This window comes from Pinus tabuliformis, chromosome X (genome assembly GCF_031772625.1).
Source record: "Pinus tabuliformis cultivar Carrire ecotype Pingquan chromosome X, CPIR1, whole genome shotgun sequence".
Lineage (NCBI taxonomy): Eukaryota > Viridiplantae > Streptophyta > Pinopsida > Pinales > Pinaceae > Pinus > Pinus tabuliformis.
The window spans coordinates 200,613,596-200,641,367 of record NC_142308.1 but is presented as its reverse complement, the minus strand read 5'-3'; positions in this window follow the sequence as shown (position 1 = coordinate 200,641,367).

The following is a 27,772-nucleotide window of genomic DNA, read 5'->3' as shown; positions in this document are numbered from 1 at the left end:
CAGGAGGTATTCTTATTTTGGGGTTTTTTACTTTTATTCTTCCCGTTTTCTAAGCATTACATGGCCCGACTCTATAGTTCTTTCAGTTCTCAACTGAGCTTTACAGATTTTCCAGCTATTTCAGCCTCTCATTATGTTGGGTTAATTTCTTAGTGTTAATTTGTTTTTAGTGCAATCTGTCTTTCTAATCTAAAGTTGATTGCGGCAAGAACGAGCCGTCAACAAGAGTTTGCAATTTTCTTCACCCAGGGCCTTTCCAGCAAATACCAGTCCCGTCCGACACCACAATGACTGCCATTAACCATGCTAGCTTTCAAGCCTTCCTAAGGTACTGAATTTCATCTCCTTGATTTCATGGTTGACCCTCTCTGGTTTACCTGATTCTTTGTAATAAGGTTTTCATTCTTTGTCAATGGTAATTCTAATATAGGATTCTAATACAGGACCTCAGAGTTTCCTTGTGCAATTGGAGTTGGCTCTAGCAATTTACTGTCTTTCCAAATGATTTTGTCCAGCATAATTTATAGTAAGTTTCAAGACTGAACAATGATAAAGTTGTCTCTTCTTGCAGGGGCACCTTGCAAGCTAGGGTAATTCTTACCCAACAACTTCCTTCCACAAGTATTAAAATTCCAGGCCCAAAATTAATCTTGTCACCTTACTAATGTAATTTCTGGTTTTCTCATGTACTTACCCTTCCATTCTTGGTGTCATACGTACATTTTTTCGAATTCAACCAGTTAAAAGGCTTATCTCTCACGCAAGATCTAACAATTGATTTCTTCTATTCTTCAAGTGTATTTTATTTCTTGACGTGGCCCGAGGTATTGAGCATTCCCTTGCGGATTCTACCAATGCTGGGGTTTCATTTTCTTTGAGAAAACCCTACTGAGTCCTGCTCACAACATAATTATGTTGTCGTTGTTAAATTAGTGATATGGGTCATACTGTCTGTTTGGTCACGAACAACTAAAGTTGTTATTGCCCTATATATATGTATTGGCATCTCATCTTAAACAAAAAATATTACTATTATACTTAGCTATGTTTGGAGATTATTGTAATAACATCATCGCAATGTGTTCCAATTGGTTTGCACGCGAACTATGGTAGTATTGTCATGATTTCTAACTTAGTTTATAATTTTGTACTCCTTATTTATACAGGGTTACTAACTTACAGTGGTTAATTTATAAATTGTGTTACACGAGGATTGTTTCCTCTTTTGTTTTTAAACTTCTTTTGTCTATCCTGACTCTGGTTTATGCCATGAATATTTTTGTTGCCTTCTATGCTTAGATTTTAGTTCTAAATAATTTATTTAAACACAGAATCCTAGCCTCCATCGGTTACTTGCTTTTAGGTAAAAGTTACTTCAAATGCAAAAAGAAACAATGTTTGTTTTATGTATATAAATTTATATTACTAAAATAATGGTCATTCACGTTTCTAGGTTATGAAGTGTGGTTATCCTTGTGTTTCTATATTACAATAAATTGAATGACTCTTAGGCTCTTAGTCACTGTAGACAAATAATAAATTGTGCAACTTCCCAGAAGGGTTTTCTTCCCTTCAATTCAAAGTACTTTTGTTACTTTCTTGCTCATTATCTAAAAATGTCATGGTCTAGTGTTCTTATAATCCTAATGACAGGTAGAACCCATTTCCTTTGAGACCCATCATACGCCATTGGAAATGTATGTTGTTTCGGAAAGCTCTCCTACTTTATAACTGGAAATAACCGTGGTTCATACAAATTATCATTAATCATTTCTATTATTAACACTAATGCCTTTTGCAGTTTTGCAGCAACTTTCCCATTATTGATACAATTTCTAGATAATGTTAAATCACAGTTAGTTACATTTTTGGGCTACTGCATTTAAATTGAAAACTTATTATTCCATTGGTGAATCATTTAATACATTAAATGGTGGACTAAAACCATTAGTAAGATTCAAGATAAATATAGAAACACATCCAATCTATATTTTTCATATAAGAAGTAATTATCACAAATGACAAATCAATACTTATCTCTTCTTACTATCTGACCAGCCACAAGCCACCAAGAAAGGGACTGCTCCATCCAACCTTTGATAATAGCTATCACGTCCATTCTCCCCCGAGCCAGTTTCTTCCTAGAACAAATATTTGACAGACCACTCAGGTTTGTTCAAAGAATAAAGACTTTTCCCCTCCAACCCAAGAACTCAGACTTACAACATGTCTTAAGGATCCCACTAGCCACCAACTAGCTCAAGGATACCTTAAATGGAAGTGTTCTACCAACCTTCATCAATATCCTGTTTCTAGTTCTGAAGCTTGAAGATTCTACTCCTCTCTTGGACCTCCTTCCAATGGTACCAAGTCTCCAAGTTTGCCTCAGGTTTTCTTCCCTCTCACCCTCTTGGCTCCCTTGTCCCAACTGATATTATTTTTCCCTTGGGAGAGGAATAACTGTCGTCTAACCCTGTGGTGAATGAAACCCTCTTAGCACATTTTTCTGTAAGTTTATGGCTGACCATAACTGATATTATTTATTCAAAGAAATAAAATAACATTTATATTTTACTATCCATCTTAAGCCTTTACCTCGCCCCACAATTTTTACCAAGTCATTTGCAGTAACAAAACATTTAGAGCTTTATTGAAGGGTGTTACATCTTCCCCCCTCGATCGAAACACCATCCTCGATGTTTTCTTAATCTTCAATAATCCAAGATATGTATCTTCAATCATCCAAAATACTCCTCTCGTTTATATCGGCAACTTTCGAGGTAGCCTCTTCCAACTAGATGTTTCCAAACTAGTTAATCACTTTCTTATGTAGAAGGTTTCCCGCTTTGATCAAGAATACACTTAGGTTCAACTAGGATCACTTCGTCTTGTTCGACCTACATCTATGATCATCACAATCATTAGTTTTACTTGTTAATTATTAAGGATACCATTTCATTCTTCATTACAGATGCTATTCATTGTTATTTATAAATATACTAAGTAAAGGATCACCAATATGCATCATAACCCAACCAGGACCAGCAACCTGCAATGTTAGCAGCATCCTTGTAAATTCATCATGGTAAATTCTTTTCCTCACTCAGTAATAATCTCGACTGACAAGGGCCACCATAGCCACAGAGGTATCAATTTTGTTTGCACAATTTTCTTCAAATAATAATATGGTCAGAACCACTTACTATCTTCTTATAAGAAATTACAACTACTGAATTTTGTGCTAATTCCAATTTTTCTTATACTTTAGTCATCATATATAGAGTTTAGGGTAACATCCCCCGATTATATTCAAGATGATCAAATTCCTGTCCATCTTATCTGAGTAAATTCAGTTATGCCCATTTCAGACTATTTTACTTTTCCTCTCTCGTGATAACACATCATATTTTATACTATATATATATATATATATATATATATATATATATATATATATATCTTATGCCCCTTGTCATCCGATAGTACATATCAGCAATATATGTTCACACCGTTTTGATTTTGTATACAATCATGGAACTTCTCCCTTTTATACTCGTATACATATTTACTGTGTCATACTTGCCCTATGATTATAATATTGTTACTTTCTTATGAATAAGATAACATCCACCTCTTTCACCGCCAATTATTCTAGTATGTTGGTTATATAAAGTCTTATATTATTAATATACATGATTCCATTCCAACCTAGGGGTAATCTCATCAATTTTCTTGGTATTCAACTCTTGCAATAACGATCATATCATAAGGTAAAAAGCACAGAATTGGTCAAATTAGTTGTATTTTATTTTTTAGTTATTGATATCCTTTTGATATTACCTTTCCTAATAACCTCAGTAGCACATCTCAGATCAGAAACTTCATACGCATAGGGGATTTTTCCACGGTTACCAGCCATTCATTGCCTGCAATTCTCCCTAGCATCAACATTAGCAGCCATATTAGGCAACCTCTTCCAACAACTACTAACTACATTTCAACTCACGTCTCAAGAAAAATATTCATCATCACCACACACATTTCACACATGTCCCTTTCAACATGTCATTTGCTAATTTTCTATCGAATAAAATAATTTCAATCATTGCCACTAATCACCCAAAACAACTCTAATTGATTTTTTTTATATGTGTAGTAGTAATTGTAAATATCCTTTAACCTCAATTCATCCTTGATAACATTCATCCTTAAGCAATTTAAGGTGGCTTCCTTGGGTATGGAAATACCCTGAACATTTCATTGATCCTTTTCTAATCCTATAGCTCCTTTACTCGTGTGTCCCCCCCCCGCTTTTTTATGGTTAGGTGTTGGGGTTTTAAGCATGCAAAGGTAATTGTTGCAATGTTACGATACTCACCCTTTTTCTTTTACGTAGGAAAATTGGCTCTTCTATTAAAATAATTTTTACCTCCAGGTATTTCTTTTATTTCACTACTTCATCTAATTTCTTGTTCATCATTTAGGTGTGAGGAGGTGATTATTCCAAATAGTTACTTTCCAATTGAGAACACTATTTACCAATACTACTTTTAACTTTTTTATACATGTCTCTTCTTCAACAGGTCATATTAGAGTTTTAATTTAAAACATCCCTGTGGTTTTTAACCTTATAATTTATGCCTCGTAACATGTTTATATATATTTTGTAACAAACAAGAGGGATTTCAATTAAAAGTAGGTAATGGTCATGCAGACAACCTTCAACCTTTCAAGGTGTTTTTTTTTATACATCACACATTCATTTTCTTTAACATACTCTAAGCTTTATTTTATAAACACTTGATAGTATGGGACTCGATACTTTATTTTATTTATACACACTTCCTTCTATTCATTATCTCAACTTGACTTACTAATTAACCGGTGTTAACACTCAAGTCGTCCAATCAAATCCATCATTTCAATTATTAATAAGATGGCCTCGGTAATAAGTCAATTAGTATTTGTTAACTTAACTCCTATGATGCATTTGTGACATAATTTTTCACTTCTTTTGTTTTGGATAAATAACACATAAATTTATCTCGTTATTTTTCATTACTGACTCTTAGTTAACGATTTTATGCACTCCATCTGACGTTGTTTTAACAACAAAGTGAACGTAGACTGGGACTCTTTACTTACCTACACCCATATTTCAAAATTCAATTTATGTAAAGGTATAGAACCAAGTCCTATAGGCAGAGTTTCCACACTCTCAATTCCTCTTGTCTTTGGAACATATTAGAAGTTACCTTGATTTTCCCTTCATCATGCCACAGTGTTGAACCTTGCCACTCTAACACCACTTGTCACATGCTCAAAATTTTTAGCATAGTAATTGCAATAATTCTAATTTTTAACATCTACATATAACATTAAGGGTGTTATAGTATTTTTTTTTAACCTTCAGCAACTTAAAAGTGTTTGTCCCTATGTATATATATACATATATATATATATATATATAGATATATATATATATATATATATATATATATATATATATATATATATATATATATATATATATATATATATATATCCAAATTAAATTCCTCTCACAATGACGGACAAATACGACACATACAAAGTACAATAACTAGGTGTTAGGTGGCACCAACTAGCCAATTGCACAAATCCCCAGTGGCTCATCTTGAAGGTTCTTCTCATAGTTTGGTACGGATCGTCCGTCGATCTCAATAGGATTTCAATCAACGATCATGATTTTTCAAGGTAGGATAAGGAAAACTAATGAGTTTTCCCTCTGGTTCCGTCAGTCATTCACACGAGAAGCAGGTCGAGAGCTCTATTGTTGTGCTTCCAAATTGGTTATGGTGAGGTTTCCATCTTCAAGATCTCATGAGGTATTCTTAGTCTAGGGTTGTTTACTTTTATTCTTCCGATTTTCTAAGCCTTGCATTTCCCAACCCCACAGTTCTTTCAGTTATCAAGCGAGCTTTACAATGTTTCCAAGTATTTCAGTCTCTCATTCTGATGGGGTAATTTCTTATTGTTAAGTTGTTGTCAGTGCAATTTTCCTTTCTCATATAAGGTTGACTATGGTAGAAACAATGCGCCGACAAGGGTTTGCAACTTTCTTCACCCAAGGCATTTCCAACAAATGCCAGAGTCATGTCCAATGCCACAATGAATGCCACTAACCATGATGGGTTTGCAAGCCTTCCTAAGGTACTGAATTTAATCTCATTGAATTCATGGTTGACCCTCTCTAGTTTACCTGATTCTTTATAACAAGGTTTGCATTCTTTGTCAATGGTAATTGTAATACAGGAGCTCAGAGTTTCCTTGTGCAACTGGAGTCATCTCTAGCAATTTATTGTCTTTCCAAATGATTCTGGCTAGCATAATTTGTAGTACTTTTCAAGACTTAACAATGATAGGTTGTCTCTTCTTGCAGATGCACCATGCAAGCTAGGGAAATTATTCCCCAACATCTTCCTTCCATATGGATTAAAATTCGAGACCCAAAATTAATCATGTCACCTCACTATTGCAATTTCTAGTTTTCTCATGTATTTGCCCTTCTGTTCTTTATGGAACAGGTACATTCCGTCAAATTGAACCAGTTAAAGGTTTGTCTCTCCAAGAAGATCTAACAATTGATTTCTTCTATTCTTCAGGTGTTTTATATTTCTTGATGCAACCCCAGGTATTGAGGTTTCACTTATGGATTCTACTGATGTTTGTGTTTCATTTTCTTTGAGAAAACCCTATTAGGTCCTGCTCACATCATAAGTTATGTTGTCATTGTTAAGTTAGTGATATGGTTCACAATGCCGGTTCGGTCACGAACTTATAGATTTGTTGTTTTCCTATATATATATATTGGTGTCTCATCTTAAACAACTGATATTATTATTATACTTAGCTATATTTTGAGATTATTGCAATTCCATAAGCACAATGTGTTCCAGTTGGCTTCCATGCAAACTATGGTAGTATTATCATGATTGTTAACTTAGTTTATCATTCTTTACTCCTTATTTATATAGGGTCGCTAACTTACAATGGTTAATTTATAAATTCTGTTACTAGAGGATTGTTTCCTCTTTTCTTTTTAAAGTTGTTTTATCTATCTGGATTCTGGTTTATGTCGTGAATACTTTTTTTGTCTTCTATGCTTACATTTTAGTTATGAATAGATTATTTAAACAGAGAATCCTAGCCTCCATCGGTTACTTAGTTTTAACTAACAATTACTTCAAATGCAAAATGAAAAAATGTTAGTTCTCTATATTTATATTTATATGATTAAAATAATGGTCATTCACTTTTCTGGGTTATGAATTCTGGTGGATATCCCTATGTTTTTAGATTACAATAAACTGAATGACTCTTAATCACTATATACAAATAATAAATTGTGTAGTTTCCAAGAAGGGTTTTCTTCCCTTCAATTCGCAGTACTTTTATTACTTTCCTACTCAATATCTAAAAATGTCATGGCCCAGTTTTATTATAATCCTAATGACTGGTAGAACCCATTTCCCTTGAGACCCATTATATGCCATTGGAAACATATGACACTAACCACATAGTGTAGGGAGTGTTTCAGAAAGATCTCCTACTTCCTAACCAAAACTAACCATGGTTCATACTGCTTATCATTAATTTTTTCTATTACTAACACTAATGCCTTTTGCAGTTTTGGTGCAACTTACCCATTATTGATAAAATTTCTAGATAATGTTAAATGGCAGTTAGTTACAGTTTTTGGGCCGCGGCATTAAAAATAAAAACTTATTAATCCACTGCTTAAATCATTTAATACATTAAATGGTGGAATACAACCACATGTACGATTCAAGGTAAATATGGCAACACAATCAATCTATCTTTTTCATATAAGAATCAATTATCGCAAATGACAAATCAATAATTATGTTTTCTTATCATCTGACAAACCACAAGCCACCGAGAAAGTGATTACTCCACCCAACCTTTTTGAATAGATATCACGTCCATTCTCCGCCCTAGCCAGTTTCTTCCCAGAACAATTATTTGACAGAGACCACTCAGGTCTGTTCAAGGTATCAAGACTTTTCCAATCCAACCCAAGAACTCAGACTTACAACATGTCTTAAGGATCCCACTAGCCACCCATCATCTCAAGGATACCCTAAATCGCAACGTTCTGCCAACCTTCAATAACATCTTGTTTCAGGTTATGAATATTGAAACTTCTACTCCTCTCTTGGACCTCCTTCCATTGGTACCAAGTCTCCAAGGTTGCTTCAGGTTTTCTTCCCTCTCACCCTCTTGGATCGCTTGTCCCAGCTGAGATTATTTATCTCTTGGGAGAGGAATAAATTTCTTCTAACTCTCTGGTGAATGAAACTCTCTTTTAGCAATTTTTCCGATAAGTTTATGAGTGACCATATCTTGTATTATTTATTGAAAGAAATAAAATAACATTTATATTTTATTGTCCATCTTAGGACTTTACTTGGCCCCACAATTTTTACCAATTCACTTGCAGTAACAAAACATTTACAACTTTATTTAAGGGTGTTACATATTCCCCCCCCCCCGATCGAAACACCATCCTCTGTGTTTTCTGAATCTTCAATACTCCAGAATACGTATCTTCAATAATCCAGAATATGCCTTGCATATATAATCCTCGACTTTCTAGGTAGCCTCTTCTGGCTAAATGTTTCCAAACTAGGTAATCACTTTCTTATGTAGCAGGTTTCCTGCTATGATCGAGAATTCACTCAGGTTCAACCAGCATCACTTCATCTGGTTCGACATACATCCATGATCATCACAATCGTTAGTTTGACTTGTCAATATTTAAGGATACCATTTCAATCTTCATTACAAACAATATTAGTTGTTATATATATATATATATATATATATATATATATATATATATATATATATATATATATATATATATATATATATATATATATATATATATATATATATATATATAGATAGATAGATATATACTGAGTAAAAGATCATCAGTATGCATCATAACCCAACTAGGGCCAACACCTGCACTGTTAGCATTATCAATGTAAATTCATCATGGTAAATTATTTTACTCACCCAGTAACGACACCAACTGGCAAGGCCCACCGCAAGGTTCCTCTATAATATTTAAACCACAGAGGTATCAATTTGGTTTTCACAATTTTCTTCACAATAATAATATGGTCAAAACCACTTACTATCTTCTTGTAAGAAATTACAACTAGTGTATTTTGTGCTAATTCCTATTTTTCTTATACTTTAGTCATCATATATAGAGTTTAGGGTAACTTCCCTTGATTATATTGAAGATGGTCAAATTCATGTCCATCTTATCTAAGTAAATTTAGTTATGCCCATTCGAGACTCTTTTACTTTTCCTCTCTAGTGCTAACCCTTGGTATATATATATATATATAGTAGAAAATGATGAAATTAGTGACTAAGTGACTATAACAGTTAGTCACCGCAATTATTTCATGTGAATTACTACTAAATTTGAGAAATTTTAAGTGGCCAAACTAAAAATGACTGACTTAAACAACTAATTTAGTTTAGGGATAAAATATCTGACTAGATAATAAGTGACAAAATTAATAATGAATAACGTAAATGGTTACCATAGTCCAAGAATAAAAAATAACCAAATAATAAGTACAACAAGTATATGAATTAGTCATTTATGTTAGTAATTTTTAATTGTGTCACTCTGGAAATGAAAAGTTGTAATTCTGATACTAAAGTGTTTCATTTCACTACAAGGATCTTTGAATCCATCCGCAATGTTAAAATTGAGAGACAAAGGGGTCTTTGAATCCATTTACAGTGTTAAAATTATAAATACCTTTTCTCTTTAAATTTTAAGGCTGCAAATGGATTCAGATATTCTCAACATCAGTTTGACCTTCCTTCACCGTCGGGGCAAGCCTCTCCTTCACTAGTTCGTCCAAGGAGGGCAAGGCCAATGGCACTGGAGATCACTATCAAGAAAGTTTCGTTGTCATAAAAACTTATTTCAATATCTTAAAATTAAAATAAAAAATATTTAAAAATAAAATTCCTTTTTTTCATACGACAAATTAATCTAATCTTAAAATTATTATTATTATTATCCAATTTTTAAGCTCACGGTGAAGCCATACACCAAATCGGTGTATGAGACCCCCTTATTTGTGGGACAAGGGACTCACCTCCGCGTATTGATTTGATTTCTAAGTCTACAAAGGCATACATACTCTACCCCTCTAGTTTTGAACCTGTGACCTTTTAAGAGGAAACACATGCTCTTAACGATAGGCCCACTCAAGTTGTATTATTGTAAAAAACATCCTATCAAGATGGTTATGAAAGCATTCCAGAACACTATCCAAATATACATACATACATACATACATACATACATACATACATACATACATACATACATACATACATACATACATACATATATATATATATATATATATATATATAATATATATATATATATATATATATATATAATATATATAAACTTACCAAAATTACTGTTATGTTACAATCCTTGTAAAAAAAGTTTGTTACTTGAAGCTCATGAAGTGAAACTTTTAAAAATATATTGAATTTATTAATAAATAAGAAAAAATACATGATGCATTTTTGTCTTTTACTTCAATGAAGAAACATAGACTAAGAGAAGGGAAAGGGATTTACTTTTGAATTTTGAATGTAGCATACAAAAGTATTATTTATGTCTATCCAACCATGCAATGTAAAACCTAGTTAAACTTTAACATGCACACATTTTATTTTTTGATTCATTTTTCATACGGAAACACCTAAAAGGAAAAACTACTATGCAATTACATTAACCATTTCATTTTTTAATTAATGTGCTATATATGCAATAATCTAGATACATAGGCCATAAAGAAGGAATATTTTATATATAAACTACAAAAATATACATATTTATAAATAAACTTATCATTGTTGGTTTTGTGGATCCCAATGATTTTAAACTAGGCTGGGGCTCTGCATTTATCCTCTGCCATCAATTTTTCGATGGATTGTTTCAACGAACTACCTCAATGTGGACTCCCCCTTTGTTAAACTTCGAGAGGGCAAGGGAGTTTGCATTCTATTGATCTAGGCATAAAATAGTTTGTGTCATTGATGGCTAGTAAAAAAAAGGTTTCCATTTACCAAAACAATGTATTATATGAAATTTTGGCACGACCAAGGCTTCAAATGCCACCAAATTGTGTGGGTTGTATCAGCATGCTTACATGGTTCAATTTAATTTGCAGCACACTCATGTTAAGGGTTATTCAATTTATTCAACCGTAAAGTTGGTTATGGTCATAGGCGTGTATGCCACCCGATTGTGTAGGTTGTATCTGCTTCCTTACATAGTTCTGTGCAATTCACATCACACTCATGTCAAGGTTTCTTCAAATTCTTCGACTGTAAAACTAGTTCTGGTCATAGGTTTTCTATTATCCTTACCGATATTTGGCTTTGCTTCCATCATCGACGCTAGGGCTTTGAAGAAGAGTAATGTTCCAAGATCCTGGAAGGTAAGGGTTTGATTCAAAGCAGGGAGGAATTTGCAATGAAGATGTTTCCTAGGATTGGAAGAGGGTCTTTTCATGACCATGGGTTTGCTACAAAGATTCAGACATTGGGCAAGATTTGACATTGTCATATAGTGAGATTGTTGGGGTTTTTTGCAAGTCAATAAATCAATCTACTTTTTTATGAGTACATGCGAAATTTAACCCTAGGATAGTTACTACATGGCAAGAATGGTGGGAATTTACAATGGGCTACCGATATAAGATTTCCATTGAGGTAGCTAAATGAATCTACTATTTGAACCATGATTTCTACCCAATTATAATACATTGTGATGTAAAGTCCAACAACATTCTATTGGATTCCAATTTTGAGGCCCATGTATCGAATTTCAACCTTGCAAATTTTTTTCAAGATTGAGGGGCTTTGAAATGTATGCTCCATTGCAAGTTCCTATGGCTCCATTGCTTCAGGTAAACAATAAATATTATCTCCTTTCCCCTTATATTAGTTCACTATGAATTTTTATGCCATGTGTTTCTCTGAAGAGAATCAACCAAATGAAGCCTATTGATTTCTTGTTTCCTCTTATATTTCTGCATCGAAATCTCAAACATGAGTTGACTCATTTTGTAATCCTCCCATCACATAGATTGATGATCTCATGGACATTTTTATAAAATCAATATTTTCATATCATTTTCAAACCTCTTTATTTTTTTTCTTGAGTTCTTAAACAAATAGGGGGATCTCCATCTTTGTAATGCCAGTTGTCATTTAGCTTTGATTTTAGATTTATGTTTCCTCTTAGATTTATGTATCTATATTTAGAAAAAATTGTCTCACTATGTAATTCTCTTGCCCCATATATTGATGATCTCGCAGACATTTTTATAAAATAAATTATTTCATATCATTTTCAAGCCTCTCTCCTCTATTTCTCTTTTGAAATTTTAAACAAAATTAATCCTTGTGATTAGAGCTAACTCTTTTCCCTTATAATTGCTAACTTGTCCAAGTCCATGGCTAAAAGTCAAAATCACATTTCCTTTGTGATCCCTTATTACACTCCCCTCTTCTATCTCAATGCTAGTTTCTTTGGGTGACACCTCTCTAGCCTTAGAGACAATTCGATGGATGGAAATTTGTGTTGAGTCCTTTTATGTAGCATAATTGGCATGATTTCTAGGACAGGATTTTGAGTTTTAGGCTTTGAAGCTTTATGGTGCATTTTTTTTTCAGCTTATAATAGAAGAGAGAATTGTTGTTTCATTTGGATGGCCTTAGTTTTATAGACACTATATGACACATATATGGTAGTAAGCATATTCTATAATGTAAGCACAATTTTGGATCCACATTCTAGTCATATTCTTAGCAGTGAATTTCTCCAGGAGCTGGATAAGTGTTTTTTGTTTTTTTCTTCATATTGGAGAGGTGCTTTAATGCTCACTACACCTTTTCGTCCCAACAACTTTGAAAATGCTAAATTTCTATTCTTTCTTATATCATTTTTAAATGTCTTTCTATTTCAATAAAATATCAGTCAACGACCGTGAGAGCTATGTTTGACAATATTCTGAATCATTGCAAACCAACATCCCTATGGAAATGCAACTGGTTTAGTTTTTGGATCTCTTTCTGAATATATTATCAATCGTCACATCTTATTTATTTTAAAGTTATAACATGAGAATCTACATAAATAAAATATAAAGAAATAGATATTTTATAATGTAAATGGCACAATGTAAAGACCAAATGATTTGTGCATCAATGTTACTCATTTGAGAACATGCATTGTTTATGTACCTTGGAGTAGGTTTCATATTCTTCAAGAGTTTGATGAGAGGAAAATAAGTGGTTGAAGATGCCTAGATGGTCATAAAAGTCGATGAAAGGAAACTCATTCTAATCATGTTATGGATGGGACTTGTCCAAATGATGATCATGACCATTAATCTCTAATCATAAATATGTTGAAGGTCCTAGCTAAGTTACAGAGTAAATTTATGCTCTTATCTTTTTTTCTTCACCAAATCAAAACAAAATAGTGGTTTTGAGTCATTTATATAATCTTATTCTAAGAGTTGAATGCTTATTCTAAATGTGTTGTGTTGGTTTTTGGAAATTTCTTTTGATTGGCAATGAATCATGCATTTATAGCTTATTTTTAAATTGAACTTTCAACCATTTCTAGGTACTTTTGAGGGAATTCATCTAAAGCGTTGTGTTCCATGTGACTGAGGAGGATATGATACAATAAGACATTCATTTGGTTAAAGTTCCTATGTTTAGGAAGTATTGGCCATAGTTCAGAGCTTTTGATTGGTGAAGTGTTGTGAGTTAGAGAGATTTTCTTAACAGGTTACCTAAAAAAGTTTCTTCTAAAACATTTGATGCAGCCTGAGGAGTATAGAGATTCATAAAAGTGCTTTCTATTCTTATTGAATTGAGTATATGGCTTGTGATTATTTTCGTATTTCATCTTAGCATACATGATAAGAAACATAATATGATAGTTACTAATATTTTTTTGAAAGCTCTTTCGTGCCCTCTTGTGTAATTAACAGTGGTTATTTTACTCTTTTAGAAAGTGATAGGTTTTTTTTCCCTCTCTGGATGAAGAAGCCAATATTTCTTTTCTTGTGATCATATCACAACGAGAACTTATAGTATTAGGAGCTGCATGATTCATACAGGGGTATGAAGTTTCTAGGGACATGTTGCCATCCATTTTCATATCCTTCAAATTAGGGGTTGGAACAACTTCATGGTACTCTTCACAAACTATACTCCTCTTCGTGGATTTGAGGAAAGTTCCCCCTACTTAATCTACTTAGCTTCTCCTCCCTGTTTAGGTTTTTTGGTTTAAGATATTTGTAACTTCTCTTTTGAGCCTTTGGTTCATCAATGTCAGGTTCTCCTTGTTCAGTACCCTTGGCTACATATGTCTTTAGGTCAAAATCTGAGACTTATTTTTCTATTTTCTCAATGTGTGAACCCATATTGGGTTCTAAATGTTTTGTTAAACTACTAAAAAATCCTTTATTTTTTAGTAGAATGTCCTTTGGCTTCGTGTTGTAGGAAATTGCCAGATGTCAACAATTGTGATAAAAATCTTAATATGAAAGAAAGATTCTCATATTATATTTTTTTGGTCCTATGCACATCTTTGAGTTCAAGCTTTATGGCCCCAGGAAGGTCTTTTGAGTGACCAAAAATAATGAAAATTTGAGGAAAAGTCAAAATGCTACCCTTATCTCTAGAATTTACCAAGACAAACCTGCTATTTGAGTTCTTGGTGTGCTTGATAATGTCTTTAAATTTTGGAGCAAAGGTGCAGAGGCTTGTGTGGTGGACCAAACCAGTACAAAGTACTATCCAGTCGGGATCAATCATCAAAGTATGAATGACATGGTTTAAGGAAGGGACTAGGTTTGCCTCAAAATCATGGCTCCATTTCCATGAGTTTTCTAAAATGGTATTGATTTTTGAAGCAAACAACAAAGAAGCCCTTAACACAGGAAAATTCTTGAAATGACTTGTCACAAACCCACCCCACAGAAGTTGAAAAGCCTTCAATCTAATTCTTGGTCAATAAAGGCTTGGAGATCCTACTTAGTAATGGATGAGATTAACCTCAAAAGTGCAGGTCTGTGTCTTCAAAGCACCAACTCAATAAAACTCGAGTGTGAAGCCAATGCATCACACATTACATTTCACTCTAAAGGTTTCTCACTTGTGATGGCATCTTTGAAGGACTACGGTGTTTCACATGCCTGATACAGATACTCAATCCCTCCAAAACTGTCATATTGCATCTCGAGATTCTTTGAATTATGCAATAGAATGAGACTTGAAGAAAACTAAGTTGGTGCATTTGTTGTAAGCTCAATGTGCCCACGGTTGCATAATTTACTAGCACAAAATTACTTAAAGTGATATTATTAAATATCTTTTTAAGTTTAAGGAAATCATGAATGTGAGTTATTTGAATAAAATAATCATTTCCTTTTTTTTCTCAAAGACAAATGTATAATATTGGTAAATGGTGGCTTTTTTAAAAGGATGAAATAAGAAAAAGGAAGAGAGGGATGGTGTGGAAGCTTTGAAGTGTGAGGAAGAGCTTAGAGAAGCTAAAAGACAACAACAAAGGCTAATTTTTTTATCTCTACAATCATTTCATGTAGAATAAAACAACTTCTCAACCTACCGAACCTTCAATGCTAGTTGTTGGAGCCTCTACTATTGAAGAAGATGTGGGTAAAAATGTAGAGGATGTGAAACCAATGGAGGAAGAAGATCTAGATGAATTTGCATTTAAAGAAGAAGCTATTAGAGTTACAAAGAACACAGTGTCTGAAAAGAAAATAAAAATGAGGGCATTTGATGACGAGTATTTGAAATTTCATGGAGCCGATATCCTAACATTGGAGGGTATGGCTAAAGGTTCCAGAAACATGGATTTTATAAAACTATAATCTTTTAGATGATAAAGTTCTAACTTAGTACTTAAATAAGATTGTCTAGTGCCATCTTGCATTGTTGTCTTTGTTATGCCCTCTGGAATCTAAATATCCTTTCTCATATTGTTCTGTGTAGTTCCTCAATGCCTCTTACCTCATCAATGCAAACAAAAAAAATGTTCACTGGTATTCTGAAAGAGTACCAACTCAAGGGTGTTCAATGGCTTGTAAATTGTTATGAACAGGTGAGTACCTTTTAGATGAAGTTGCACACATAACTCTTTATTTTTTGGGATTCTCTTTTTCGATGAGTAATTTTATTTCATATATGTAGGGACTGAATGACATCCTAGTTGATGAAATGGGTTTAGGGTAGACCATTTAAGCAAGGAAATTCTTAACTCATCTACTTTCTATTTTGACAATATTTGCTACCTTTTAAATTTTTTTTTTTGCTTATAAAAAATCAAGATTTAGGTTGTTAATTTGTTCAGTGCCTAGCTATGTTGATACGTACTTTTTGTTATTGTATTTTACAAATTCATGATTTTGTCCTTTGGCAGGAAAAGAATATATGGGGACCATTTCTTTTGGTTGCACATGCCTTGGTGTTGAGTAACTAGATTGATGAAATTGGAAGGTTATGTCCCGATTTGTTATCTCTCCCTTACTGGGGTAGTGAATGGATTGTACTTTGAAAAAACATAAATCCTTAATGACTTTATCTAAGGTAGTACTTGTAATATTTCATGTTTTGTACATGGATGAATTATAATTCATATATTTCATATATCTACATAAAGCATGTTTACTTTTTATTGTTTTCTTCTTGTGATAATAAATTCCATCTTATATGAAAGTGTTTCAATTTTGTTAATTTCTTCAGGGTGGCAATTTTTCATACACTTTTTATAAGTTAACAGCTCCTTCTAACTGATGAGAAGTACTTAAGGCGATTTAAATGGAAATATATGGTTTTAGATGAAGCTCAAGCGATTAAGAGTTCAAACAGGTAGGTGAAATATAATTTCTTGAATCACTGTAAAGCTCCAAAGAGTCAAAATGTTATCCAGTATTTAATGCTTGAGATATTTTTTAGATTTTGGTGTTCCATTCAAAAGGAATTTATAGGTGTCAGATATAAGTGATTTCACTTCTAAAGGGTCACTTATATTTTTATAGTATACGATGATAACACTATTGGGTTTCAACTTTCAAAATCACCTTTTTCTTACTGGAATGCCCATTCAAAATAACATGGCAGAACTTTGGGCACTGCTTCATTTTATCATGCCAACATTGTTTGATAGGCATGAGAAATTCAATGAATGGTTTTGCAAATGGTATGACCTCATTCATCAATAGTTGTTTTGATAATCGAGCACGTTATATGATTTGAGCATGTATATTTTCACAGTTGGCCATACATTTAGTAAATATTTTATGGATCTGAACTATGTTGGATTTTTAGAATGACCCAAATTTTTGAGTGGACACTCCACCAATAATTAGATACAATTGAAGTTTTTGGTGGATGGAGTATCCTCTTGAAACCTTGGGTTGTTTTAAAAATCCAGCACACTTAATATCCAAAATGTGTTTACTATACAATGTTATATGGTGTTGATGGTAAGTAAATATTTTTATCACATTCTAAAATTTATTATGATTTTGATGCCTTTGGAAGCATAGAAAACCATGCAGGGCATGGACGAATTTTGAATGAACTCCAACTTATAAATCAACTAGTAAGTGTTTTTTATTTCTATATTTCCATTTCTTGTGGATTTTCTCATATTTTTGAAAGCTCTTCTATTCAAACTTGGTAAAATCTTGGCCACCTTTTAATTTTGGAGGACTCGGTGATTTGAAAAAACCGGGCTCCAATACTTGGCACGTAGGAAAAACATACTGATACAATACAAGAGTGTGACTAGTGAATAACAAGTCTTGGTGAGTTGTTTCTAGGGAGGTGAGATCTAGTGTTTGTTTCAGAACCTACATTGTGAAACTCGGAAAGAATCAAGAGTTCCAGAAAAGTCTCACAACTTTGTTAATAATTAGTGTAAATTCACAGAGAATGATACGTCATGAAGCCAAAGGAACAAGTCACTATGGTTGAATAAGCAAGGAGGGAAAGAATGTTTGATTTTTCTCCAAATTTGAGATATCTATCCTATCTCCTATAGAGTAAGCCTTAACTGTTGGAAATAATACTGAGAGGGGGGGTGAATCAGTATTATCAGATCAATCAAACTTTTTCAATGCTCAGAAACATATACGCTACTTCAGTTAAGTGAACCAGCGTGTACACGCTACTGTGACTAAGTTAAACAGCGTATAAGAAGAAAACTCACAATTTAGTTAGCTTATTCTTTAGTTAAGTGCATCAGGACATTATTCACCACATTAACAGTAAACATGTGCAGTATAACAGAACAGATCAAAAGCCACACACATGAACACCAAGATATAAGGTGGAAACCCAATGTGGGTGAAAACCACCTGCTGCAAGTTGTCTCTATCTTTCTTTAATATGAAACTTCAGTTTACAATCTTTTGTACTGGTGCAGCCTTATACCAGTACGCAGGCTACAACCTGCAGAAGGCTACAACCTTCTCTCGTTCTCCAAACTTCCTTGGAAGGGAGCTCCAACCCCCTTTGCTCTTGTACTAGCCAAGATACTAGTACGTAGGTGCTGTCCTACAATCTTCTTTCTTTCAGGTATCACTTTTCATACATTTTCAGACTTGGATATTCCTGAAGCACAACATTACAATCTGAAGACCACAATTCATTCAATTTCCACAATAGATCATTGAAGCATAAAACAACCAAACTTTGAATCACTGAACCACTGAACCCTGTCAATCACCAGTTACCAGAACACAGAGCAGACTACAGAACTCTGCAATAACAGTCAGACCCCACTGTAAACCCAAAATCAAGCTTTAAAAGATATACGCTACTTCAATGAGCAAAACCCGCGTATACACGCGCTTTTACCGAAACCAACATGCGTACAGATCTAAAAATAAACTTTCTCAATTTGCAGCTGTACCAGACATTAGTTAGACCCAAAACATAACATTGCGACAATATGCAGATCTAGAAATACGCATAATCAACCATATCATGATAGTGCATTTCAAACCATTAGATCCCGATCTATCCTTAGATCTAGTCTTCCATCAACCGATGTGATCTTTCCTTGGCTTAGATCAAGCAACCCAGAACCTGCATATCAGATCTCTTTCTCTCTTAGCTATTCAAGCCTTGTCGAAAGATAATTTTGCCTAATGATCTTCTTCTCCTTATATAGTCTTAGGCCTAGCTCAATACCAAGAGCCAAAACCATAGTAACACAATACCATCAACTTCAAAACTAGGGATCGACACGCCCGTCGAGACACAATGGTCCGAAATCATAGGCACAACTTCCAAGGACTAACCACCATGGACCAAAGATACTTTTCCACATACACGCGCTTTTTCTGAATCCAACTTGAGTGTACACGCGACTTGGGCTTAACGAACATGCGTATATGAACTTCCTTGGCATGCTGTACTAAGATCTGTCTTCTGATTAAGTTGCCATCACCTGTACCAACCTCTGAGCACCTGTACCATCCTCTGAGTGAGTTGCCATCAAGGACAACACTTGAATCATAATGCCAACAATCTCCCCCTTTGGACTTGATGGCAACCACCACACCAAGTCACTCTCCCCCTTTGACATCAAGGGCAAAGGGCTGTGCTCCCCCTGAGGACATGCTGATACCTCTGCTTGGCTGTGCTGACTCGTGCTCCCCCTGACAGTAGGCCAGATCTGCAAAAGATGTTCTTCAACAAGAACCAAGACTTATACACCATAAGGGACCGTCCTATCACCAAAAGACTCAATACATACATCCATACTCCCTACCAAGAGGGGACATATCAGAAACAACCAATTATATTACAGCATTCATCCCAGGCATAGTGGGGAAACCAACATAGGCCGTTACATGACCTTGACACCATAAAAGAGATATGACAAGAGAGATACATGACATAGAGACAACAGATCTAGACCAAGACTTAGGAAAGGCACCAGCAGCATCTGATAAACATCTTGTTAGATCAGCAACCAGGATTTCTTTCTGAGCTCCTTCTCCTGAAACCAACAACCAAAACATCTGAGTGCCAACAATGCTTTATGAGACTTTTAAGCTGCTCCCCCTGAACCTGTGCCTGTTGCACTCCCTGAAACTGTGCCTGAAGAATTCTGACATTCCCATTGCTGTTCAGAACTCCAGAGTTTTCCCTTGCTGTTCAGAACTTCATATACGCGATTTCTCCTGTATAAAACAGCGTATGTACGCGGATATACTTTCTGCAACAAGCGTCCAACATACACGCGACTTACCCATCATGAATCCGCGTATATACGCGCATATCCCTTCCGTAACCTGCGTATACCAACTTTTCTGTAGAACAAACAAACTTCAACAACAGGATGAAGCATCAACTACTCCCAGCTTTTGTCTGAGATATTCAAAAGTTTCCCTGGGCAGTGGTTTTGTGAGAATATCAGCTACTTGCTCCTTAGAAGGAACATACTCCAACTTGACCTTCTGCTCAAGCACTTGTTTCGGAAGAAAATGGTACTTGATTGGTATGTGCTTGGTCTTTGAGTGCATGACTGGATTCTTTGAAATGCTGATTGCACTTGTATTATCACATAAGATAGAGACAGGTGGAGTGCAAGTGATTTGAAAGTCCTGCAAGGTCTGCATCATCCAAAGAAGTTGTGTGCAACAAGATGCTGCAGCCACATATTCTGCTTCAGCTGTAGATAAGGCAATCGAACTTTGTTTCTTGCTGAACCAAGATACTAATCTGGAACCCATGAAGAAAGCACCTCCACTTGTGCTTTTCCTATCATCCACACTTCCAGCCCAATCTGCATCTGTGTAAGCATGAAGAGTGAGATCTGTATTTCTAGGATACCATAAGCCATAGTTTTGGGTCCCTTGAAGATATTTGAAGATTCTTTTGACTGCCTGAAGATGAGTTTCCTTTGGGTTGGCTTGAAATCTTCCAACCATTCCTACTGCATGTGTAATATCTGGTCGAGTACCTGTCAAATAAAGCAAACTCCCAATCATGGATCTATAAGTGGGTTGGTGAACTGCTGCTGATTCATCATTTGCACTGAGGCTGCATCCTGTAACCATGGGTGTACATACTGGCTTTGACTCTTCCATGCCATACTTCTTCAAGATCTGCTTGAGGTATTTGGTTTGAGACAAGAAGATACCTCCTTCATTTTGTTGGATTTGCAATCCAAGAAAATATGTCAATTCTCCAAGAAGTGACATTTCGAATTCTTTCTGCATAACCAAGGCAAAGTTTTGACTCATAGTCTCTTCATTGCTGCCAAAAATAATATCATCTACATAAACAACAAGAATTAGCAATTTGTTATTTTCAACTTTTATATAGAGATTGCTATCTGCTGATCCTTTTGAAAAGCCTTGTTGGTGAAGATATTTGTCCAACCGATAGTACCAAGCCCTTGGAGCTTGTTTGAGTCCATAGAGTGCCTTTTTCAATCTGCATACAAGGTTTGGGTCATTCCCAAGAATGAAACCATCTGGCTGCTCAATATATACTTCTTCTTCTAAGTCTCCATTCAGGAAGGCTGATTTCACGTCCATTTGAAATACCTTGAAGTTTTGAAAGCTTGAGAGAGCAAGGAACATTCGGATGGCCTCTAGTCTTGCCACAGGAGCAAAGGTCTCTTCAAAATCTATTCCTTCTTGCTGTGCATACCCTTTACAAACAAGTCTGGCCTTGTTTCTAATTACTTCTCCATTTTCATTTAATTTATTCTTGAAGACCCATTTTGTTCCTATTACATTCTTATCTTTTGGTCTAGGAACTAATTCCCAAGTGTTGTTCTTTTCGATTTGCTCAAGTTCTTCATCCATTGCTTTGACCCAACATTCATCTTTGCATGCCTCTTTCACATTTTGTGGTTCAATGGAGGAGAGTAGTGCCAAGTAGCTTGAAGCTTCTGCAAGTGTCCTTCTTGTTTGTACTCCTGCTTCTTTCTGCCCCACAATCTGAGTTTCTGGATGATTCTTTTGGACATATCTGGATGGAGTCTTCTCTTCTATTCTTGTCTGCTCCTCTGGTTCTTCTTGAGATTCTTCTTCTTCTTGAGGTTCTTCTTCTTCATCATTTCGCCTTTGAGAGTAACCTTCATCTTCTTCAATGTCTTCATGATGAACTTGCCTAGGAATATATCCCTTCTCATCAACCACTATATCAATACTGTCAACAATTCTAAGTCTTTTATTGTAGCACTTGTATGCTTTGCTATGTGGAGAATAACCAAGAAGAATGCCCTCATCTGCTCTAGGTTCAAGTTTGCCAAGTTGCTCATCAGTATTCTTAATATAACATTTGCTCCCAAAGATTTTGAAATGCTTCACGGAAGGAGTTTTACCACTCCAAAGCTCATGAGGTGTTTGAGTGCTGTTTACTCGGACATTTGTTTTGTTAAGAATGATAACAGCAGCATGTGCAGCTTCACCCCAGAAGGTTGCAGGAGTACCTGATTCATCGAGCATAGCACGAGCCATTTGTTGGATAGTTCTGTTCATTCTTTCCACAACCCCATTTTGCTGAGGAGTTCTAGCTGTAGAGAATTCTCTTCTTATCCCATGTTCATCGCAGAAATCGAAAAATTCATTTGATGTGAACTCCCCACCTCTGTCAGATCTGAGGCACTTAATTTTGTGTCCTGATTCATTTTCAGCCAATGCTTTGAAGGATTTGAATTTTTCGAATGCTTCATCTTTGTGCTTCATAAGCCCTAACCAAACAAACCTTGAGAAATCATCAATGAATAATATCAGATATTCTTCTCCTCGAGGTGTCCTTTTCCTAAATGGACCACATACATCTGTATGGACTAGCTCAAGAGGCAAGCTAGCTGATCCTTCCTTCTCTGGAAAGTTAGTTCTGGTTTGCTTTCCAAACTGACAAGATTTGCATATGGTGTTGTCTGGAATTTTGATATCTGGAAGATCGCGAACTGCCTGATATTTGCATGCTTTTCTTATTTGTGAGAAGCTTAGATGTCCCAACCTTCGATGCCATAACCAGTGCTCTTCATCCTTGCTAAGATAGCATTGTTGTTGTCCTTCTTCAAATATGTACAGATTATTTGGAGTTCTTTTGCCTTTGAGAACTGTTTTACCTGTATCAAGATCACGAACAAGACATCCATTCGATCTGAAAATAACCTCGGTTTTTTGATCACACATCTGGCTGACACTTAGTAGATTATGCTTTAATCCATCAACATACAAAACATTTCCAGCCTTGACCTTTTCTTTCAAAGGAGCAATACCTTTTCCTTTTATAGTTGCAGGAGTATCATTTCCAAAAGAAACTTTCTTTCCCTTTTCTAAAGTAGAATAAGATTCAAGTTTTTCTTTATCACCTGTCATATGTTTCGAACATCCACTGTCAATGTACCATAGATTTTCCTGTCCTTCTGCATAAAAAGCTATCCCACATCTTTCTGTCTGAGGTTCCTTTATTCTCCATTTTTTGGTGCTCGTGGCTTGTTCCTTTTTCTCCTGAAACCTGCTCCTGCATTCAGATTCTTTATGACCAAAATTATTGCAAATAGAACATTCAACTTCATTTTCAAGAACCGAAAAGTTGTTATAGGTCCTCTTTGTAATCCCTGTCATACTTCTTTGTTTTTGAGCTTCCCTAGTCATGATTGTTTTATATGCAACACATTGAGCTGCTTTGTGACCAAAGTTATGGCAAGAAAAGCATTGTCCATTGAAGAAGCTTCTGCGGTTATTGAATCTACCAGCCAACTGATTGTAATTTCTATTTTCATCTATTCTTGTGCCAAACTGAGAAGATTTTACCTGTGGTTGGTTGTAGCTTTTGTTCACCCTTAAGAAGGATTGTCCCTGATAGTTTCTGTTTGTAATTCGTCCCTGCTTTACCTGATTATCTTCATTGTTCTTCTGCTCATTTCTTCTTGCTGCATCAAGATAACTTTTTGAGGTGGATGCTTGAGAGGTTTCTCCATTATAGCCCAAACCTGTCTTGTTTAAAGGAGACCGCTGCACATTGATAATCTCATCCAAAGTTTCAGATCCTTTGACAAACTTAAGATTAATAGCTTTTGTTTTCTCAATTTCTTTTCTGAGACCAACAATTTCACCTTCTAGTTTTTCAAGATGTTTTTCCTTTTCATCAATTTGAAATTGCAAAGTATCAATGATCACACTCTTTTCTTCTATGCATCTCTTGAGTCTAGTAATTTCATTATAGAGATTATCCACATCTACAGCATCCTCATAATCATCATCTTCAAATGCCATTAACAGCTTATATTTATTACCTTGTTCATCTTCATCACTGTTTGATAAGCCATCACTATCTTCATGGGTGTAGTAGCTTTTCTTATTTGCACTTTGTTTCTTGTTCCATCTAGCAGGTTCTTTTCCTTTATCCTTATAAGGACATTTTGCAGCATAATGACCTACTCTTCCACAAGCAAAGCATTTGAAAGGTAGCTTACCTCTGAACCTTCCAGCACCCCTTTGAAGATTTCTGACAAAATTTGATTCTTCTTCCTCTTCTTCTGGAACATGGCTTGCTTCATAGTAATCTTCTTTTCCTGATGCCTTAAAAGCAGCTTCCCTTCTGTCTGATGGACCTCCCTTTCTCATTTCATAAGCAGTTAGAATTCCATGTAGCTGAGACATAGTGAGAACTTTGAGATTTTCCTTTTCTTCTATTGCAGATACTTTAGATTCAAACTTGGGGGATAATGATCTTAGAATCTTTTGAACTACTATAGTCTCTTTTATTTCTTCACCCAAATTTTTCATACAATTAACAATCTCATCTACCCGAAGAAAATAATTAGCCACACTTTCATCATTATACATCTTGAGAGTCTCATATTGAATCCTGAGAGTTTGAAGTTTAGCTTGCTTTACCTGTTCATCTCCTTCATAGCTAGTGATCATTTTGTCCCATATCTCTTTTGCTGATTTGAAGTGCATGACCTTCATGAATTCTGTTTGGGATATACTTCCTAATAGAGTACTGACTGCTTTTGCATTTGTTTCATATGCCTTTTTCTCAGCTGGATCTGTAGGAGTAGCTGAAGGAAAAGCATAGCCTGTTTCTACAATGTTCCAAACTTCTGTACCAAGAGATTGAAGATATGCAGTAACTCTTACCTTCCAATAATTGAAATTTGTTCCATCAAAAACCGGTGGCCTGATTGATGCTTCTTTCTCGTAGTTGCTCATGATGAATGATCTACCTTCAAGCGATCAAGCTTCTCTGAAGGACCTGCTCTGATTCCAATTGTTGGAAATAATACTGAGAGGGGGGTGAATCAGTATTATCAGATCAATCAAACTTTTTCAATGCTCAGAAACATATACGCTACTTCAGTTAAGTGAACCAGCGTGTACACGCTACTGTGACTAAGTTAAACAGCGTATAAGAAGAAAACTCACAATTTAGTTAGCTTATTCTTCAGTTAAGTGCATCAGGACATTATTCACCACATTAACAGTAAACATGTGCAGTATAACAGAACAGATCAAAAGCCACACACATGAACACCAAGATATAAGGTGGAAACCCAATGTGGGTGAAAACCACCTGCTGCAAGTTGTCTCTATCTTTCTTTAATATGAAACTTCAGTTTACAATCTTTTGTACTGGTGCAGCCTTATACCAGTACGCAGGCTACAACCTGCAGAAGGCTACAACCTTCTCTCGTTCTCCAAACTTCCTTGGAAGGGAGCTCCAACCCCCTTTGCTCTTGTACTAGCCAAGATACTAGTACGTAGGTGCTGTCCTACAATCTTCTTTCTTTCAGGTATCACTTTTCATACATTTTCAGACTTGGATATTCCTGAAGCACAACATTACAATCTGAAGACCACAATTCATTCAATTTCCACAATAGATCATTGAAGCATAAAACAACCAAACTTTGAATCACTGAACCACTGAACCCTGTCAATCACCAGTTACCAGAACACAGAGCAGACTACAGAACTCTGCAATAACAGTCAGACCCCACTGTAAACCCAAAATCAAGCTTCAAAAGATATACGCTACTTCAATGAGCAAAACCCGCGTATACACGCGCTTTTACCGAAACCAACATGCGTACAGATCTAAAAATAAACTTTCTCAATTTGCAGCTGTACCAGACATTAGTTAGACCCAGAACATAACATTGCGACAATATGCAGATCTAGAAATACGCATAATCAACCATATCATGATAGTGCATTTCAAACCATTAGATCCCGATCTATCCTTAGATCTAGTCTTCCATCAACCGATGTGATCTTTCCTTGGCTTAGATCAAGCAACCCAGAACCTGCATATCAGATCTCTTTCTCTCTTAGATATTCAAGCCTTGTCGAAAGATAATTTTGCCTAATGATCTTCTTCTCCTTATATAGTCTTAGGCCTAGCTCAATACCAAGAGCCAAAACCATAGTAACACAATACCATCAACTTCAAAACTAGGGATCGACACGCCCGTCGAGACACAATGGTCCGAAATCATAGGCACAACTTCCAAGGACTAACCACCATGGACCAAAGATACTTTTCCACATACACGCGCTTTTTCTGAATCCAACTTGCGTGTACACGCGACTTGGGCTTAACGAACATGCGTATATGAACTTCCTTGGCATGCTGTACTAAGATCTGTCTTCTGATTAAGTTGCCATCACCTGTACCAACCTCTGAGCACCTGTACCATCCTCTGAGTGAGTTGCCATCAAGGACAACACTTGAATCATAATGCCAACATTAACTACATTCATTTTTTAGATTTAGTCCATGTCTTAAAGGCATACCAGAGCTTTTAAGGACAACTGTAATATTTTTTGAGTGAGGATGACTTTATCTGTTTAGGTCCTTTTTTGGACCTAAACCTAGACCTATGAGATATTCTCATTTCCTTCCTGTGCAAAACCTACCCTCTCTTTCTGCTACTTATTAGAAGGAAACTCTTAGTCCTCTTCTTGCCCACTTTATTTATTTGCTTGTCTGTTTGTAAATTCCTATTGGTCCTTCTCTTTTCCTCATCACTATCTTTCCATCAAGAGATTTTCGTAGCATCTCTCTTTATCAAATTCCTCAAATGTCATAGGGTCATCCTTGAGCTAGGTTGGCCATATTTTTTTCTTCCTTCCTTACCCTCAGGAAATTGATGAATCCATTTCTTGATAATTTCCCTTATTGGGTCTTTCCTAAAAGGATTTTTGTTTCAAGCATGTCAATTCATACTATATGACTCTTCATGACCTGATGTGTAGGCGTGCATTACCTTTTCCATTCATGCCTTGTGACACCTTTTATCCTCACACTAGGTTTGAGAATCTATGTTCATATAATCAAGAATTTGCCTACAGAAGATTCCTGGTAATTCAAGGGTTACCTTTATTTTTTTTAGACAACTTTGAAGATTTAGTTTTTGACAAATTTCTAGTTTAAGATATCAGGTCTTTGTTACTTGGTCTATCCTTGAACACAAAGACATTTTTAATGTAATTTTTTATACTTTCCAGAGTATCATCAACCTGATAATGGAGGGAAAATTTTGATTTTTTACCAAGACAAGGGTAGAGTAGAGAACCAAGGAGGTTGGATAAAACCCTTG